Raw genomic sequence first — 19023 nt, forward strand, 5'->3', positions numbered from 1 at the left:
GTGATTGATGAGTGATTAAAAAATAGTAATAAACAAATAACAGCCAAACTTCCAAAATGGCCACACCACGTCACACTTTCAGCAGCAGTGCAGAACTCGGGCTGGTCTGATGAAAGGGGAGACATCCCACGTCTGGGAGGCACGAAGGAGCAAAGCCCTGAGGCAGGAATGCAAGAGTCCTGCCTATAGGCTTCCTGAGCTGAGCAGAAAGGTCTCTGAGTGGGGAGGGAACTTAGGGTGGCCTGGAGGTGGCTGACACTACCCTCCACAAGGTGAGGTCCCCGGGACTCCTGGGCAGGGGGCATCTGATGGGCAGAGGTGATTCTGAGCTGCAGCAGAGCCACACACCCAAGATCTAAGTGAGGTCCCACCCTGTCCTTTGGGAGAGGAGTTCCATATGCCTCTCCTTGCTCCTAAAGAAACGAAGGCATTCTCACTGGACTGGGCCACAAAGAGCAAAGACAAGGGATCTGCTTGCCCACTAGCCTTCCTAACCCTGTTCTTCTTCCCAGCAGGCCAGGAAACTGATGTCTCCATATCTTTCTAGCTCTCTTGCAGTTAAGGAAGCTGGGTCGAACCTGTGCAATACTGGAGAAGTCCGAGAAGGGCGTGCACAAAGGCAAAACTCTGAGAGGAGAAGGAGTCTGCCCTAACTCCTCCCCCTCTGTCTGAACTATGGGTGTGAGGGCTGGAGGGGATGCAGCCATCTTGTGACCATGCAGCACAGGCATGAAGACAAAATGCAACACCTAAATGAAAACCACAGGAGACAGCACATCACACCTACTAGGATGGCTATAATAAAAAAGATGGGTAATGATACCAAATGTTGGGAAAGATGTTAATAAACTGGAATCCCCATGACACTACTGGTGGGAATGAAAACAGTGTGGCCACTTTGGAACGTAGTCTAGCACCTCCTCCAAATGTCAGATGAAGAACTGCCATCACAACCCATCCATTTTACTCCTAGGTATTCAGCCAAGAGAACTGACAACATAGTTCACCCAAAAGCTCGTTGTACACAAGTGTTCAGAGCAGCGCGAGTCACTACAGCCGACAGACAGAAACAACCCGAATGCCTACCAACCGAGAAACGGACCGACGGAACGTGGTCCCCCCATGAAGTCTAACACTGCTCTGCCACTAAAGGAGTGAAACTCGGACACGTGCTACAGCATGGATGGACCTCGTGCTGTAGTGAAAGAAGCCAGACACAAGGACCACGTGTGACGATTCTATTTACAGAATGTCGTCCAGCACGAGCCAGCCTGCAGGGACAGACAGTGGGTCAGTGGTTGCTGAGGGTGAGGGGAGGGGATGGGGTGACCCAGTGGGTCTGGATTTACTCTTGGGGTGACGAACATGTCCTGATATTATATAGTGGTGAATACTGCACAACTTTGTCAATATGTAAAAACACTGAAAATAATTTTAATCAAAACAAAAAAACCCCACCAACATGCTAGGAAGAAAAAGAACCCCTAAGGGCATCACTCCCCCCCCCACCCCGTTCCAGCCTCCGACCACCCACCCACGGGCTTTTTCTTAAGGAATACATCAGCCCCTCTCTGTTTAAGCCCCTCTGTTCAGGTTCCCTATCACCTCGGGCCAAATGCAGTCCTGACTGGAGGACTCGCCCCACCTCGTCAGCCCATGGAAATGGGCTGTGGGAGCGCCCCACACCAGGCAGTGCTCACCTCAGGAGTCAGCTAAACGCGAAGTTATCAGGCACGACCATGGCATAAGTGCACACACACACACATGCACACAGAGTGTGCCCCAATAGCCCAGAGAGTAAATGTTCCGAGGCTCTACACTTGTGTTCTCTTTATGCACACCAGCTGCCCTTCACAGAGAAACCCCCAAAACTGGGTCGCACCAAGCCCAGTAGATACAATAGGCCCCTTCCCCTGACCCTCAGCCCCCCATCTCTGGATGCCTGAGAGCCACAGCCCAGCCAGCAGAGGCAGCCCCTAGGGACAATGGAGGCAAGTCAGCAGTTGGTACAGAAGGGTGGAGACAGCCCCCCAACCCTCTGAGGCCCCACCCCAAATGCCCTATCACCTAGCTCACTTCTAATTCATATCACGAGTTTTTACTAGACGCCCTCTTTGTGCCAGGCTGGGTGCTAGGGGCTGGGAGCACGGAGGGACAGGCAGCACAGCCCTGACCCACTGCAGGGTGACAGATAAGTCCAAGGGCAAGTGGAACACAACAAGCAATGGGGGCTACACTGGGGGCTGCAGGGACACATCAGAAGGCCCCCAGCACAGAATTAGAAGGGGCACCAGGGAAGGCTGCTGGGAAGAGCCAACACCCGAGATGAGACCTGCGAGTAAATGGTCCAGTAGAGAAGGAGCATTAAAATGTGTTTTAGGGAGAATCAGCAGTGCACTGGAAAGCACAGTATGTTCTGGAAACCGAAGGAAGCTCAGCAAGGCTGGCACAAAAACAGGCAGGGCATGGTCACGGTCATGGTCATGGTCATGCCCACGCCTGAGGGTGAAGCTGCCAGGCGAAGGCCTCACCTGGACCCGGTACAGTACTAAGCTGCGGAGAAATGCTCACTTGGCTCCATCTGCACTGTCGCCCCCTCCCAGTCCCCCAGGATGCCCACCCTGCCCACTCCTGGGCCCAAATCCCACCCTCCTTCTAGGGCCCAGCAAAGTCACTTCCGCAGGCTGCCCTGAGAATGGGCTTGTCCCACTCACACGGAAGGGCAGCCTCTCCAAAAACTGGGCGCAGGGCCATCCCCGGGCAGCCCTAGCCATCTCATGACGGTGCCTGAGCGCACACTCCAAGGGGCTGGGGGGGGGGGGCAGGCCGAGGGTGCCAACCAGTTTGACCCTTGGGGCTCTCCCAGCTTGTGGAAGTAGAAACCCTGTGCTCCGTTGGGCAGATCTGAAAATGGAGCCGGACATGATGGCACCAGTTCCCCTTCGGAGTCATTATGTGACAAGTTGAGGACAACGTTTGTGGACAAACAAGGGATCTACGGAAAGTGGCCTCCCAGGGTGATCTGCTCATAAACTCCTAATGGGCAGGTCGAGGTGGGTTCACGCTCCAGACACACAACTTCTTTAGCAAAGGCCCATCTCTGCCTGAGGCAAGCCCCGCCCACTGTTCCTGTGCGTCTGGATCAGCACGCCTGCGAAAGGCCCGCTCTCAGGCCCTGCATCTCACAGGGACCACCCTCAGGCAAACGCAGAATCTCATTCCCTGTCCTGTACTCCGATCCTTGTCTTGCTTTCTCCCACCTCCGTGCAATCATCCCCCATGTTCCCTCCTTAATATCAAACGCATAAAAGAAACTACAAACTGTTATTCTCTGGAGCATGTGAGATTTTGCTCCCCAGCAACTGTCATCAGATTGGCTCAAATAAAACTCTTATAAACATCTTCACAGCCCTGGCCAAGTGGTTCAGTCGGCTGGAGCATTGTCCCGAGGCGCAAAGTTGTGGGTTTGATCCCCAAGTTGGGGCACATACAGGAGTCAGCCAATGAATGCATGAATGAGAGGAACAAGTGGATGTCTCTCTTTCTCTCTAGAAATCAATGAATAAAATATTTAATTAAAAAAAAAAAGAAATTCTTGCCCTGGCTGGTGTTACTCAGTGGGTTGAGTACCAGCCTGTGCACGGAAAGGTCACCAGTTCGGTTCCTGGTCAGGGCACGTACCTGTGTTGTGAACCAGGTCCCCAGTTGGGGGCAAGGCAACTGACTGATGTATTTCTCACACATTGATGTTTTTTCTCTCTTTCTCCCTCCCTTCCCCTCTCTTTAAAAGTAAATAAATAAAATCTTCGAAAAGAAAAAACAATCTTGTCCTGGCCAGTGTGGCTCAGTTGGTTGGAGCATCATCCTGTCAACTGACAGGTGAAAGGTTCAGTGCTGTTCTGAGTGCATGTTTCTCTCTCTCCCTCAGCTGTTTCTCTCCCTCCCCCGCCGCCCCTCTAAAATCAATAAGCATGTCTTCGGGTGAGGATTAAAAAAATTCTTTACAGGTTTGTCGGTTCCTTACATCCTTATACTCTTAACTGAAATGTCCACCAGCTTCCCCCAACTGAACGTGCGGATCCTCCCAAGAACCCTGAAATGCTGGGACAACCATCCTCATTTGTTGAAATGAAGCTCAGAAAGGTGAAGTCACTTGCCTGAGGCCACACAGCAGGTTGGAAGTAGAACTAAGACTTGAACTCATCTGTCTGGCTTCAAAGGTCCTGGTGGTTCCATGGCACCCTGCTTCACAGTGGGGAAGCCCTGAGGCAGCTGAAGGACCCCCCAAGGAGAGGCACTGGCCTCCTACCAAGAACATCTCTCTATCTACAAAGTGTTGAGAACAGTGTCTCAAGGAGCAGCTGCCCTGGGCGGGAATGGCCCAGGATCAGAGGAAGGATGTGGTTAGCCCACCTGCCCTGAGTCAGGGCCCACAGAAAGAACGGGGGCACCCACCTCCTTCCCCAATGCCCTATCTCACCCAACCTGGGCCTCTCTGCTGAAAGCTGCCACACCTGAAAAACCAGCTCCTGGATAAACAGGAGGGAGACACCAGTCTGGCCCAGGCACAAGACCCCCCTGGAGCCCGCCAGGACCACCCTGGAGCTGGGTGGGTGTGTGGGAAGGGGTCCCGCCTGCTCAGGGCACGGCCCAGGAGCACCCAAGGACCCTTCGACGTGGGGCTATCCTTCTAGGCTTCCCACTGAGTCCAACCTTTGAGGACACGACAGGGTGGGGCGGGGAGGGAATGGTGGCGTGCAATAGGGAGGTGCTGGGGGCAGCCCAGCTTCAGGAAAAGGCCAAATGTTTTTATCAAGTGACCTTTTATTTAGAGCCCTAACAGAGAGCTTGGATAAAAGTCGCCCTACGCTGGCTCAAAGGGGGACACAGGATGCTGGAGAGCTGCAGGCCCCCACCTCCTCTCACCCTTGGCGGGTCCCCAGGGCTCTGAGGAAGGTCACCAGCTTGGGTCACCCCAGCTGAGCCTCACTCTGGCCCTGCACCCAAATGTTCTTGTTTTCCCACTTACAGATGACCAAACAGAAGCACAGAGACGGGAAGTCACCCACCCGAGGTCACACAGCCCTTTTGTTTGACCCTAATGGGCTCACGTGCTCATGATTGTTCTCTTTCCCTGTGCCCAGAAGCCCTGTCCTCGTTTCAGGAAAGCACAGAACTTCTACCCCAAGCTAACAAGCTACAGGAGTGGAGACCACAGATACATAGCTAGGGACCCCCAGCCTCCAAGGGGAGTGGGGCGCAGAGACGGGCGAGACGCCGCAGGGCACACACAGCTCCCTTCCCTCCCAGCCCAGCCCGACCCCCAAGCTGTCCTGGCCCCAGAGCAGCCATTGTCGCAGGAGCCCACCTGCATGGTGGAGGACCCAGTCCTGAGGGCAGCCGCAGGCAGGTGTAATTTCATCTGGGGCTTGCTGTCTCTGTGAGTCACCAGAACTGGAGGATGAAATTCCAGCTCTGGGGACAGAGGCATGCCGCTCTCCCGGCTCAGGTCAGCCCTTGATGGGGGTGGGGATGGGGTGCAGGCGGTGCCTTTGTGAAAATGAGAAAAAGGTGCCCCCTCCTCTGGGTGGTCCTGAGCCCCGGCAGGGCTTGGCTGGCCAGGTGAGCTGCAGCTACGCCCCGAGAGAGCGGGCGGAGCTGTGTGGCAGATCCATACAATGGAATACTACTCAGCAACCAAAAGGCTCCTGATACAAGGGGAGAGATGGGTTATGCCCAGTGAACAGAGCCAGGCCGGGTGCAGACTGTGTGTCTGCATTTATGTGACATTCTGGAAGATGTTATAGAGACAGAAAACAGACCAGTGGTTGCCAGAGGCTGGGAGGAGTGAAGGGGGCTGGCTGGAAATGGGCTGGAGGGAACCTGGGGGAGACGGGATGCTCTGTGCCCTGACAGGGCCAGGCTGTGTGAGAGAATGCGCTGGCAGGCTCCTAGGATGCCACACTGCAGATGCGGGCACGTCCCTGGCTGTTCGTTGTCCCTCCTCAACATATGTAATAGCTGGGTGAGCCCCTCCTGCCTTCTGGCCTGAGGCTGGACGCCAGGACCTGAGACCCCGGAGATCCAGCACCTGTGCAAGTTCCTCTGGCTGGTAGACTGATGGGCAGATGGACAGATGGACAAAGACCACCCCCTTTTATGGTGGTTCTGTCAGTAGCCAGAAAATGGACCTTGAGCTGCCACTAGACCCTAGCCAACAAGCAGGCCTGGCCCCACTGCAGCCTCCAGGAGGGAAGCAGCCTGAAAGGTCTCCTCCAGCCACGGGCCCCGGAAGGACAAGGGCCCAGCTGCTCCTGCTCACAGCTCCCCGCCTTCCCCAACCACAGCCTGGCTGTGAGCCCAAGAGAGGCCCCAGACCCCAGCCCGGATCCCTCACTCTGGCTCCCCATTCTGCCTCTACTCCAGACCTGCCCAGGGGTGGCCCACGTACCCACTAGCAGCTATGCAATCCCCACCATGCAACTCCGAGCCCCCAAAACCACAGCACCCCCTTGGGGCTCCAGCAGGAAGGGGTGGGGGAGGGGTGGTATCATCTCCATAAGCATATGCCTGGACTGGGGAGAAGGGAATGGGGGCCATGGAACCCCACCCTACCTCACTTCCTGGCCAAGCTACCCCCCACATTCTAGGGACCTCAGTGTAGCACAGGTGCTGGGGGGGGTCTTGCCTCAATGGCAGCATGGTGGCGGGAAGGGGGGGCAGGTAGAGAGTGGTAATTCCAACATCTACAAGGCTGTACTCACCTGGCCTCCCACCAAAGGGGACAACCCCTCAAACCCTCCCTGACCAGGGGCTCCAGAGGTCCAGAGGCAGGATCTCCAAACCTTGAAGGTGGGCATCAGAGAAACACCTGCCCAGTGCTCAGGATCTGCAGAACTGGTCTACAGATCCAGGTTAGGTTTCTGACCCGTGTTCCCGGCAACCTCCCTCCTCCCAACATCTCTCAGTGGGTAGTATGGACCACGTGGCACAGAGGACAAGCCAGGGCCGCCCAGACTGGGGATCCTGAGCTCCCACTCCTCCAGGCCTTTCAGGAGATCTGGACCTTGGACCACAGACTAGTGAATGTCAGACCGAGGAAATCAGAGTCAAAGCTGCTGGGTTCAAACTCACTCCAGACTGTCCCCAAAGCCTTGACCCCCAGCTCCCGGCCCGAGCCATACTCTGCACCCTTCCCTGCCCTCAGTCTCACTGCCTTGAGGCCGAAGCTGTAGGGTGGCCAGATTGACACAGGACTCTGTTTCAGCCTGAACTTCGCATAAACAATGAGTAAGTTTTTAGTGTAAGTTAAGTCCCCAATACCATATTATCCATTGCTTATCTGAAATCCAAATTTAACTGGGCATCCCTATTTTTATTAGCTAAATCTGGCACCCTGAAGCAGGTGGTCCTGAAGGAGGGAGACAGGTGGGCGCACAAATAGCTCCGGGTCAGCCAGACTGAGCTCCAGCCCAAGAGGAAGGGTGTTTGGAAGGGGATTCTGTTCTCTGCCTGAAACATACCCCCTAGTCACCCCAAGCTTGGAATGGACAAGTACAGCCTCACCAGCGCCTTCAGGAAATCTACCTCAGAGAACAAGGGCTCAGCCCCTGGCCCCACATGCCCTGAGCCTCTTCGCTGTGATTACTGGAACCCACAGCACCAAGTCTGACATGACAAAGCACTGACCCCCGAGCATTAGGATCCCAGGCAGTGCCAGCCAGACATCCCTGCAAGTGAGGAAACTGGGTGCCCAGCAAAGGGGCAGGCTCCCTGAGACCCACCAAAGCCCCCAACACCTCCACACCACTGAGGGGGTGACATGTCCCTGTCTTCCGACCAGGTTCGCCTCCTCCTTCTCCCATGAAGACCAGCCCTTCCCACCACCTCACTCCTGTCGGGGATTCCCTTCCACTCCCAAGGTCCATGGCTCCTGGGCCCCACTTCCTCCCAGAGGTCCTGAGCCCTTAGCCTTAGGTCCTGCTCCGATCTCTGGCATCTGCAGGTCTTGTTCCCACCTTCCCACTGAGGCCAACCCCCTGAGCCTCTGCCGGCTCCATGGTGCTCGGCGCAGGTTGCTGGCTTGTTCCAAAGAACTCGTCCCTGGCTAACAAGTGGCAGAGAGAGAGGTGCCCACAAATGGCGGAGAGAAGCAGACAGACGGCACTTGGGGAACAAAGGCACAGGCTCAGGTTTGGGCGATGACACAAACTGGGGCAAAGGGGAAAGAGGGACCCCTGATAGGATGGGGTACAGGAAGCTCAGGAAAGGAACCTGGGATTCCCACCACTGTGGGGGGGACCTGTCCCAAAGACTGGAATTTGGGAACAGCAGAAAAGAGGCTGCTTAGCAATGCGGGCCAAGGCTCGGGAGCTGGCCTCCATTCATACATCCCCTCAAGCAGCCATTCAACAAGTATCTGGGTACCCGTCTTGGTACCGAGGAATCGAAAGCAAGCCTCAGTCTGTGCCCTGTCCTTAAGGCAACCGAGGAGACACAGCTGTGTAACTTTTGAACCCTTTCTCTGTTGGGACAGAGAAAGGACAGAGAGGCAGTAGCACTTTGGCTAGCCCTGGAGACATGACAGCTAGGAAAAAGAATAATTTTACAACCCCTGCCCTCTGACCTAGCTACGCAAGGTCATTGAAGAAGCCCTTATCTCCCGTAAGGGAAGCTTAGGAACAACCTTCTGGGTAAGAGAACAGTATGTGCAAAGAACATTCAAGAAAGCTGCAGGATTCAGTGAGTGGGCAAAGGACGCCGCAGGTGGACAGAGGAGATGAACCGGAACTGAGAGTAAGGATGGAACAGGATATGTGGTCTTTGGTTCCAAAGACACACTTAGGACATGAACACCCCAAACCATCATGCACCACGTCACCCTGAGGTCCTCACCTGGGGTCTCTGATGACCGACCCTCTACCAAATGGTGGCCACCCTGGATGCCACAGACAGGCAAGCTGTGAGAACAGCTGCCTCCAAGCCCCTATGTTCATGTCTGCCTTCCCGACCATTTCCAAGCACCAAGCACACTACCTGCCACTGTGTCAGGGGCCAGCCCGGCTCTGGGAGACTGCCTGAAATGAACACATGAAAAGTACCCGTGATTAGCACACTGCAATAAATGTCCCTTCCTCCAGCATCTAGAAAATGGTCCTCTTAAGTAGGTTAAGGGCACCCCTACAACGCTGTCTTCAAGACCCAGTTTTGCAACCCTCGGCCCCAAATCGCCCACATTTTGAACGAGTGACCACAGAGTTCTGGTCCTTCCTCACAGCCTCCGGTGAAGCCCTCCAGGACCCTCTGAGTCAGAGCTGAGACTTTCTAGGTCACTCTCAGAGCAGGCTCCAGGGTGGGGTGTGGTCTTAAGCCTCTCACATCCCAAAAGCAGGTTGGGGTTTCTGACATCCCAGGGTCTGTTTCTTGACCCCTGGTCCCTCTTCAGAAGAGGCCAGAGTCCACCTCGAACCCTCCTGGAGCCTGCCCTGGGTGGCTGAGGACGGCCACCTGACTGACCCCATCCTTGCTGCCCTGTGCCCAGCCCCTCCCAGTCANTCCAGGACCCTCTGAGTCAGAGCTGAGACTTTCTAGGTCACTCTCAGAGCAGGCTCCAGGGTGGGGTGTGGTCTTAAGCCTCTCACATCCCAAAAGCAGGCTGGGGTTTCTGACATCCCAGGGTCTGTTTCTTGACCCCTGGTCCCTCTTCAGAAGAGGCCAGAGTCCACCTCGAACCCTCCTGGAGCCTGCACTGGGTGGCTGAGGACGGCCACCTGACTGACCCCATCCTTGCTGCCCTGTGCCCAGCCCCTCCCAGTCATCAGCCAGCAGCCTCCTAGCCACCGCCTCCCGCTCCAAATAGATAATCAATACCAGTGCCCTTTCCCTCTGGGAATGACGCTGCTGAAACAAACGGGCTGCTCTGAGGCACCTCCCAAGGCCAATGCCAAGGAGTAAGCAGTCCTAGTCACAGGGTCACCAAATACACAGAGGAAGATGCTGGCCAGAGCGGTGACAGCAGCTTCTGACCACCCCTGCCTTCTGCAGTGAGCAATGCAAGAAGCCCCAGCAAATGCCCACTCCTCTAGACGCTGTCTGGACCTGCACCTCGCCCTGCTGCCAGGCCCAGGGCGGCCCTAGGGCAGCCCCAAACCCCACATCATCGGTAGGTACCACACTCCATCCAAGGCCTGTGTTTCCCCCACATGCCAGGCAGGGAGACCCCCCACAAGGTATACTCCCTGATTCCAGCTGTGATGGGGACACGGGAGCCTCCCACCCCATGTCTGGTCCTGGAGTCTAGGTCACAGGGCCAGGGGTCCAAATCTCCAGCCCAGTCCAGTACCTACCAGGAGGGCAGAACTCTCAGTTGTGTGGTCCTCCTCTTCCCTGGGCCCAGACCAGGGCATTGTCCCTTTCCCTGGCCCCAGATGAGGCTGGAGAGCCCAGGAGAGGTACCAAGTCCATCATTCCCAGGGACTCAGGATTGGGGGTGGGCACCAAGCACCCTGTGGGCACTTCAGCCCAGCCTCCCAGCCCATCTGCAGGAACTCAAGAGACTGCCCCCATAAGGGGCAACCCAACTTGCTCCTCTGAACCCTTTGTCCCCCCCTGCCATGCTGAGTCTCCCTCCCCAGGAATTCAGCTGCCACCGTGAGGCCAGCCCCCTCCCGGGGGACCCCAACAGGAACCACCGTGCTGGGGCAGTACTCGATGTGTGGGACTCAGTCTGCAAGTGGGGGGCAGGGGCCAGGAGACGGCCCAGCCCGAGGAAGGCAGAGGTAGGGGGAGCCGGGGCCGCAGCCTTCCCAGCCCCCTCGGCTCCCACACTGGCGCCTACTGCCTTGAACAGCACAACTGACCTCATTCGCCAACTGCAGCAGCCTGCGGCCGCCCGCTCCCCGCCCGGGGAGCCCCCCACCTCCGGAAGGGCCAGGGGTGACAGCTCTTGGCTCGCACCCCCTCCCGGCAGGTGGGGGAGGCCATCCCTCCCCTCCCCTGGCCCAAATTATAATCCCAGTCACGTGCCTCTCAATGCACCCAAAAGCCGGACCCAGATTCTGTAACACCTTGAGGGGGAGGGGCGGGGGCCACTGGGGTGGGAGGAGAGGGGAGAAGGGCCTGGGCGCCCGCCCCCCTCAAAAGTTTCTCCTACCTTGGAGGATCCCCAAGCGCTCCTGCCAGCGGCGCCCCGGCCCCGGCCCGCGGCCAGGACACAGCCTCCTGCCGCTGCCTCCTTAATTAATCCGGGAGAATGGGGGACGGCGCGCACGGCTGGGGCGGGCGGGCGCGGGACGCGGGCCGGGGAGGGGGCCGCGGCGGGGGCTCTCGGCCGGCCGGGGGGCTGGCGCTCGGCGGCCCCCACCCCCGGCGCGGGCTGCGGCGGAGGGCGGGGCGCGGCGCGGGGAGCGGAGCCGAGAGCGGGAGCGCGGGGAGGCTCTTTGTTCTGTAATCCCAGTAAGATTGCCAGTCATTCGCCCCGGCCCTAATCCCAGCCCCGCGCAACACCACCCTCCATTGGCTGTCATTTACATACGGGATTAGCCCGCCCGGCCCGCCCCGCGCCCAGGCCTGGGCACCGCGGGGGGAGCGCCGCTCCCCCGCCCGGATCTCCGCTCCCCACGCGCGCGCCGCCCTAGCGCGCGCCGCCCCAGCGCCCGCCGCCAGGGGGGCCTGCGGGAGGGGTGTCAGCGGCCTCGGCGCCCCCTGGCTGCCCAGCGAGGCCCCTCCATCGCTGCAGCGCTGACCAGGGTGGATTAGGAAACTGGAGCACAGGGACCTGGCCTCAGGGTCAAGGTCACTCAGCGGGCACAGGGAGGATCCCAGAAGGAGAGTCCAGGGCCTGGAACGACCGTGGACCCGGTGCGTCGTCTGGGGAGACTGAAGTCAGCGCAGCCGGTCACTCCAGCCTTGCCCAGGTTATCTTCTGGTGGCTTGGCCCAGGTACCTCTTTCAGTCTTTGTCCCCTGGGATGTGAAGGAAAGTGGTGACATGTCCAAGGTCGCAGCAGATCCAATTGGACACACCATGTCTCATCTTGTCTGGGCAGCCTTCCTCCCGATCCCCTGACTCAGGTTTTTGCCACCACTTCCCCCACCATACCAGGTGTCCTACTGAATCAGGGAGCACGGTGCCATCTTCTCCAAGACCATACATGTTAACTCAGCACAAGGAGCACCTGGAGCCCTAGCTATCTATGCTGGGCACTGCAGGGAGGGACACAAACCAGGCAGGCCCCACCCCCAGGGAGCCCCTGGCCTAGATGGTGAGAGCCACATGGACATTCAGAACCGACTACTTCCTGACAAAGGCCCCAGGGGTCTACCCCCAGCCCCTTCGGCCCTGTTGGACACACAGTGGGCACTTAGTAAAGGCTAACCTTGGCTGGGCAGAGCTCCCCTGGCAAGCCCACAAACCCGTCAGCCTGAGAGCTCCTCCCAGGAAGGCCGTGTTGGCAATGCCCAGGCCAAGGCAGAGCCCAGAGAGACTCCTGTGCTCATTGGATGCCTTGCCTACGGAAGGGTGTTGGCCAGAGAAGTGGGGATTAGGAACGAGCCACAGATACTCCCTCCATCCTTGCTGCCCTTTGCCCTCTTGCGGTACCTCTTCATCTCCCTCATCACCAAGAGGCCTGGGGATGCTTAGAGGTATTCTATTGTGTGGTCCCTCTCAGATCCATATCCCCACCTGCCCTGTACAATCCCTGGCATGGCAACCTGGCTGACGGGAAGAGCCACGGTCAGGAGCCTGACTGTTCAGGTTCAAATCCTGGCTCTTCCTCTCACCACTGTGTGACCTTGAGCAAGGCACATCACCTCTCTGAGCCTCCATATCCCTTCCTGAAACCTCTCAGTCAACCTTAATGTGGCTGCAGGTTGGATAAAAGTGGTGATGGTCTCGTTTGTTAAGTGTCTGTTAGCCGCTGGGTATATTGCATATAAGATCTATTTCTTACACTAAGCCTGCAAGGGGTGTCCTATTGGCCTTTTACAGGGAGGTGAAGTGACTTGCTTAGGGACATACAGCCTGTGGGTGGCACTGCTGCAACCGGCTCCATATCCTTCGTCCTTCACCTTTGACTGGTGGTCTCTCCACATCCACACCTACCCAGGAGGTGCTAGGAGTAAGGCCGGCCTCTGTGGGCCTGGCTAGGGAAAGTTGATCTCAGGAAGGGCTGGCTGGTTAGGCTGTTGGTTTCTGGGCAAAGTGCTTCTGGGACCCCAGATCCTGGGGCAGAGAGCCAAAAGCCTCTGAAGCCAAGGGTCTGGAGGATCTGAGGACTGGTATAGGCTCAGTACTGCCCCCTCCAGGCAGAATCCAGAGCAGCAGTAATGCAAGTGAACTGTGGGGGGTGGATGCCACCCTTCTGCTCTAGCCTCTCTTCCCTGTGGGAACAGACAGCCTGACCCTCCCCTTGTCCAAGCAGAGACTGGGAGCAGTGTGGTACAGCAGCAAGCTCTGGCCTGGCATGGCTAGGCCCCACTCAGCCGCACGTGACCAGGGCATGACAATGACTGGCTGCTGGTTCACTGGCTGTGTGTCCTAGGCCTCTCTGGGCCTCAGCTCCCTCTGCAAAATGGAGCTAAAATAATCCTTCATAAGATTGCTGTGAGAATCAAATGATGTATAATTCAGGAAGAATGTTTCGTATAATGCCTGCTGCACAGTGAGCGCTCAATAAAGGGTCGTTCTCAATGGTTTTGATTTGTTGGCTTCACCCAGGGACAAAGTCAGACTCAAAGTCTTTGCTTGAACTGCTCTTCCTGGGGAGGTAGAAATGCTAAGGACAAGGTCATGGACTTAGACACTTCTTAGCAGAGCCCTCTCCATGCCCTTGTTCACTTAACCAGGTGAGCTTCACAGTCCCCATTTCACAGATGGGGATGTAGGTCACCGGGTCATTCGCAGAAGTGCATGAGTGTGCATGTGGGTGTCCTGTGACCCCACCAGCCCAGGATGCCCAAAGCAGGAGCTGGTCTCTCCCTCCCGGGCCGTGTGTACGTTCCAGGCTCTCTGACCAGAAGCCTGGCTACCAGGGGCCCATATGGACTCAGCCCCTGCTTCCCTGGGGCTTTGTACAGACCTTGAGACGCCAACCCCCTTCATGAGTACTTTCCTACAATTCTGGGCCAATTCTGGCTCCTTGTTCTTTGAAGGTAAGACTCCACGGGGGAGAGGGCCAGCCCAGCCATCCCCAACAAGGTTACCCTTCTCCGAACATTAGGGCAAACCCAGAGGGTGCCTGGGCTGTGTTGCCCTGGGTGTGACCACAAGGGACCAAAGGTGAGGACAACGAACCCCAAACCGTCAGCTTCTGGGTAAGCAGACTGTAATCCCGGGAGGTAAAGGACTGACCGCAGCTGCCCAGGGGTGTGAATGGCAGGGTGGACCCCAGGACTGCCCACCCCCACCTGCCATTCCTTTGTACCATCTCTGCGGCTTTTCTTGTATTTTCAGGAATATGGTTTTATCTGGTCATTGCTATTTATCCTTTAAAAAACGTGACAAATGGCTTCTGGAATCAACAGCTATTTTCGGAGCAGCATATCTCCTATTTCATCATGGAAGCCCAAGGAAAAAAAAAACTCAATGTTTGGAAATATGTTTTTCAAGGCAGCATGCAGGATCCATGAAAGAAGGGCAGACCAGGTGGCCATAGACTTGGTAACCTGGGTGTCGCACGCCCTGATCCAGGGCGCTCAAGTGTTGTGGAGGCCGCAGAGGAGCAGAGGGCAGGTGATGGGCTTGCTTGGGGGCACCGCCGAAGTCTCTGACCCAAGTCCCAACCCCCTACCCCAGGGAAGGGCCATCCCCCAGGCCGCCTGGCATCGCCTTTCACCCCCTGCCCGGGCTTCATTCTGCTGGAGCTTCGTCTCTGTGGCTTCTCTAGGCTGCTAAGGGCAGAAATCGTTCCCCTCACTGGAGTATCTGATGAGCACGGTAACCTCTCTGAGGCCTCCAGGCCGTCTGGAATCTGAAAAATAAAGCCCCAGTGTTGGGACATCAGGCAGCCTGAGAAGCAGGGGCGGGGACAACTTGGACACAGCAGGAAGGTCTTCCTTTAGGGTGGGGAGTGGGGGGGTGCTGCAGCCCTGCAGGCCCCAGGGTTGGCCCTGTGGGCGGTCTGGGGCAGTGCTGGCCAAAAGCAATAGGATGTGAGAGCCACAGATGCACACCGCAGAGGAAATTTTAAATCTCCCTGTAGCCATGTTAAAAAAGTAAAAAGAGCCCTGGCTGGTGTAGCTCAGTGGATTGAGCATGGGCCTGTGAACCAAAAGATCATGGTTCGATTCCCAGTCAGGGCACATGCCTGGGTTGCAGGCCAGTTCCCAGCAGGGGACGCACGAGAGGCAACCATACATTGATATTTCTCTCCTCCTCTCTTCCCCTCTAAAGATAAATGAATAAAATACTTTTTAAAAAAGTAAAAAGAAACAGGTGAAGTTAATTTTAATCATATATTTTATTTTATCCGATGCATCCAAAATGTGCTCATTTCAACGTGTAGCATTTTTAAAAATGGAAGTATTTCATGTTTTTCCCTGTCCTAAGCCTTTGCAATTCAGTATCTGTTTTACACTCACAGCACATCTCAGTTTGGATGAGACAGACTTCACTACGTGACCAGTGGCTACGGGTTGGACAGTGCAGGTCCGGGGGATAATTTTCCAACTCCTTTTATGCCGCGGAGACTTTTTCCAATAGACTCTCCCGTAGAAACCCAGTCCACAGGAGAGAACTGCTCCTCAGAGCAGACGTTGAAAATACTACTACTAATATAACTGGCATTTACTGAATGCTTTACTCTAAGCCAGGTGCTAAACCTCTCACGTCATACTCAGTCTAAGGGAGAAATGAGCTCGGGTTGGTGCCTCAGGTTAGTCAGCTTCCCATGTGTCACATCCCGTGCTCGGGCAGTGGGACTCCCGGGGGCTGCCTGTGGGGCCGGCGTGCCGCCTGGCTGGGAGGAGCTGAGACAGGTGGGGAACAAAGTCATCACCTTTTTTATCACCACCCCCCCCCCCCGTGAGGGGTCCCTATGTCCCGGCCCCAGCACCACCAGCCTCTCAGCCCTGGCAAGAACCAGCAGTCTTGGTTTTCCAGCAAGTACCAGGCAGCTGTTCTACTAAGCATATTTATTAATAGTTATAAATTAGTGAATATTTGCAATAACTTCAGGGCCAGAAAAGGAAAAACAAGGGAAAAGCACTTCAAAGAAACTCCCCCAGACACTGTTGGCAGAAACCAAGGTTTATGGGAAAGCTCTGGGGGCCTTCTCCTCAGCGCCTGCGGCAGGGGAGGGGCGAGAGGGGCCACGAAGCAGCCAGGCACCTTCTCCCTGCTAGTGACTGAAACTTAGCAGCATCTTTTGGAGGTTTCTTCTCTGAGCCTCAGTTTTCTCATCTGCAGAGGGGGTTTCTATCACAGCCCCAGGCCTACAGTGAGCTCAGCCCCAGCCCTGGTGAGAAGTCTGGGGCAGCGTGGACAGGGAACTAGATGCAGCAAATGGACCAGCCAGCACTGGGGGTCGTGTGGGAGCATCTTCCATCTCAGCTCAGGTGCTGACTGTGGGGGGCCTGGGCCTCAGTTTTCTCACTTTGTGTGCTTGCAAGAATGCAGGTTCAGTCCTGGCCAGGTAGCTCAGTTGGTTAAAGCATTGCCCCAATACTCCAACGTTGTGGGTTCGAAGCCCAATCGGGGCACATACAAGAATCAACAAGTGAATGTGTTAATAAGTGGAACAACAGATGTTTCTTTCTCTCCCTTCTTTTTTCTAAAATCAATTTTTTTTAAGTTTAAAAAAACAGAGCACAGGCCCAGACCCTGACTGCAGATGTGTTGGCTCAGACATGAGGGGTAGGGGAGTGGCCTGGGGCCACTTTGCATTTTAGAACAGAGTCCCCGGCTCTTTCTGATACGCATGCAAGTTTGGGGAACACTAGCCTTCATGTCCCAGAGAGCCGTTCACGCTCTGGCACGTGTGGTCCAACCACACAGCCACACTGTACCGGCCCTCAGCCACGTCCCTTGGGCCACAGGGCACTTGGCTCTGGCTCCCCTGCCGCAGGCTGCCAGACGCCCTGAGATGGCAGGGCCCGGGTTCCACACCAACACATCCTCTGCCCCCGGCACCGTGTATACCCATCCCTGTTCCTGGGAGCTCTGGACCAGCAGAAGGAGCCCTTGGCACTGGAGCCAGAGAGGGCACCCAGTTCAGCCTGAGGAGTGATAAGGGTTTCTGAGTCCCTGTGGGGAATGGTGAACCAACTGGACTCTGGCCTCCCTGCCACAGACCCATGAGTTCAGGGCCCCAGTACGTGCTAAAATAGTTCTCTTCCACCCCAGGATTTTCTGGGAACTCAGGGCCCTGCTGCACCCTCCTCACCCTCAGAGAAGACTTATCACACTGGTCTCCCTTTCTCCCCCACAAGCCTTCCTTAGCCCCCACTGTCTGAGGGGCGGTCTGGCCCAGGCCTTGGCCCAAGTTCTCGGTTTTGCATCAGCAAATGAAAGTGAGCCTTTGCACAGTGTCTTTGCATGTGCAGTCCTCTGGACCCAGGGCCCTGAGGTCCCCACCGGTCAGCCCCTCATCCCTCTCGCCCTCCAGGTCGCAGCTTTCCTGCCTGCACCCACCCCACCAAGGTTCTCAGAGACCCTGAGGAGCTCTGAGCACATGGCTTTGTCAAAATTTCACATTCAGTGAGCAATTATTTGATTCCTTTCTTACTCACTACTAAACTCTAAGCTCATGTGAGGGCAGAGGTGGTTGGGCATGGTTCTTATACATCTTGGGGTCCCCAGTACCCAGCCTGGCACACAGTAGGGCTTTATAAACATTTGCTGAATGAACAAATGGAAGAAAAAAAGGCGCTGGCTGGTGTGGCTCAGTGAACTGAGCACTGGTTTGCGAACCACAGGGTCACCGATTCGATTCCCAGTCAGGGCACATGCCTGGGTTGCTGGCCAGGTCCCCAGTTGGGGGCATGTGAGAGGCACCCACACATTAGTGTTTTTCTCCCTCCTTTCCCCTTTTTCTAAAAATAAATAAATAAAATCTTAAGAAAAGAAAATAGGATTCATCTGTCTGCCCTCAAGTGACTTGTTGGACTTTATTTTCTCTCTACTTCTCTCCCTCTGTTTGTTGCTGTCTTTTTAGGAAGCTCTGTCCAGCAAAAGATGTGTGTGAGTGTGGTTCCATGTCCTTGTTACTGCCGTGGCCTCTGTCCCTCCTATTTTCTTCCCGCGTTTGAGCCTAGCTGTCTCTCTCAGTTGCCTCTGTCTTCGTCTCTCTGTGTAAACCAGATCCATCTTTCCTGGGATCCTTGCTGTCCCCTCTCTCTGCGCCTTCAGCTCCCAGCGCTCTTGGGTTTGTCGTTTCTCTCCATCTCTGGGGCTCTGTCTCTTTTGCTGGGGATCTCCGTGTCCACTGCTCTCTGTCTCTCTCTCCTCGACCCTCCGACTCTGTTGCCGCTGCTCTCTGCCTCCTCCTCCGGTTCTGTCTGCCGGAATCTTTCAAGAACAGCAAGAGGCATGTAATTGAGCTGGGGCCGTCTCCATGGTTGCAGCTGTGGAGTAACTGAAAGATCAATTTGGAATGACTGTCTCTGTAATAATTGTGCCTTAATAGTTTCTGTGAGGCAGAGTGGGGCTCTGTGTGAGGCGGCCAGGACCGCCCCGGGACCCTGGCAGGAAAAGGCCACCTAAGAGCTGCCAGGATCCCTGGGCCAGGCTTCAGAGAGGACACCTGGCCTTGGCCAGAAACAGGAGGTGGGTGGGAGCGGGAAGGGAGGCCAGTCTCAGCCCCCCACGCCCTCCCTAAGGTATTTCTGCTTCTCTGCTCTTACCCGCTGTGCCCTGCTCCTGTTTATAATTTATGCTTATGATCAGAATTATCAGGAATAATGATAACATGATTATAATTGCTGAGCTGCCTGGTTCAATTGCAGTGCTGTTGGTAAATATTATGATAGAGAGTAGCATGAGGTCACTGCCTCCCGGAGCTTGAGCGGTAGTGTGGGGGATGGG

At 56.0% G+C, this 19023-nt stretch overlaps 1 protein-coding gene and 1 long non-coding RNA gene across 2 annotated transcripts in view; one reads left to right on the forward strand and one right to left on the reverse strand.

The window, feature by feature from the left end:
• GTF2IRD1 (GTF2I repeat domain containing 1) overlaps positions 1-11328 on the reverse strand; it is a 106943-nt gene extending 95615 nt beyond the window's left edge. Inside the window, exon 1 of the mRNA XM_037051104.1 lies at positions 11153-11328. The gene's annotated coding sequence lies outside the window, so the exon portion shown is untranslated. The remainder of the gene's footprint in view (positions 1-11152) is intronic.
• Positions 11329-11644: 316 nt separating this feature from the next.
• LOC118990497 (uncharacterized) lies at positions 11645-15249 on the forward strand. Its single transcript, XR_005067236.1, has 3 exons — positions 11645-11940; positions 14222-14315; positions 14455-15249. It is a non-coding gene; the product is annotated as an uncharacterized LOC118990497 (long non-coding RNA).
• The last annotated feature ends 3774 nt before the right edge of the window (positions 15250-19023 follow it).

The sequence above is a fragment of the Sturnira hondurensis genome, unplaced genomic scaffold, assembly GCF_014824575.4.
Source record: "Sturnira hondurensis isolate 20B ecotype Veracruz unplaced genomic scaffold, ASM1482457v3 Scaffold0007164, whole genome shotgun sequence".
NCBI classification, from domain to species: domain Eukaryota; kingdom Metazoa; phylum Chordata; class Mammalia; order Chiroptera; family Phyllostomidae; genus Sturnira; species Sturnira hondurensis.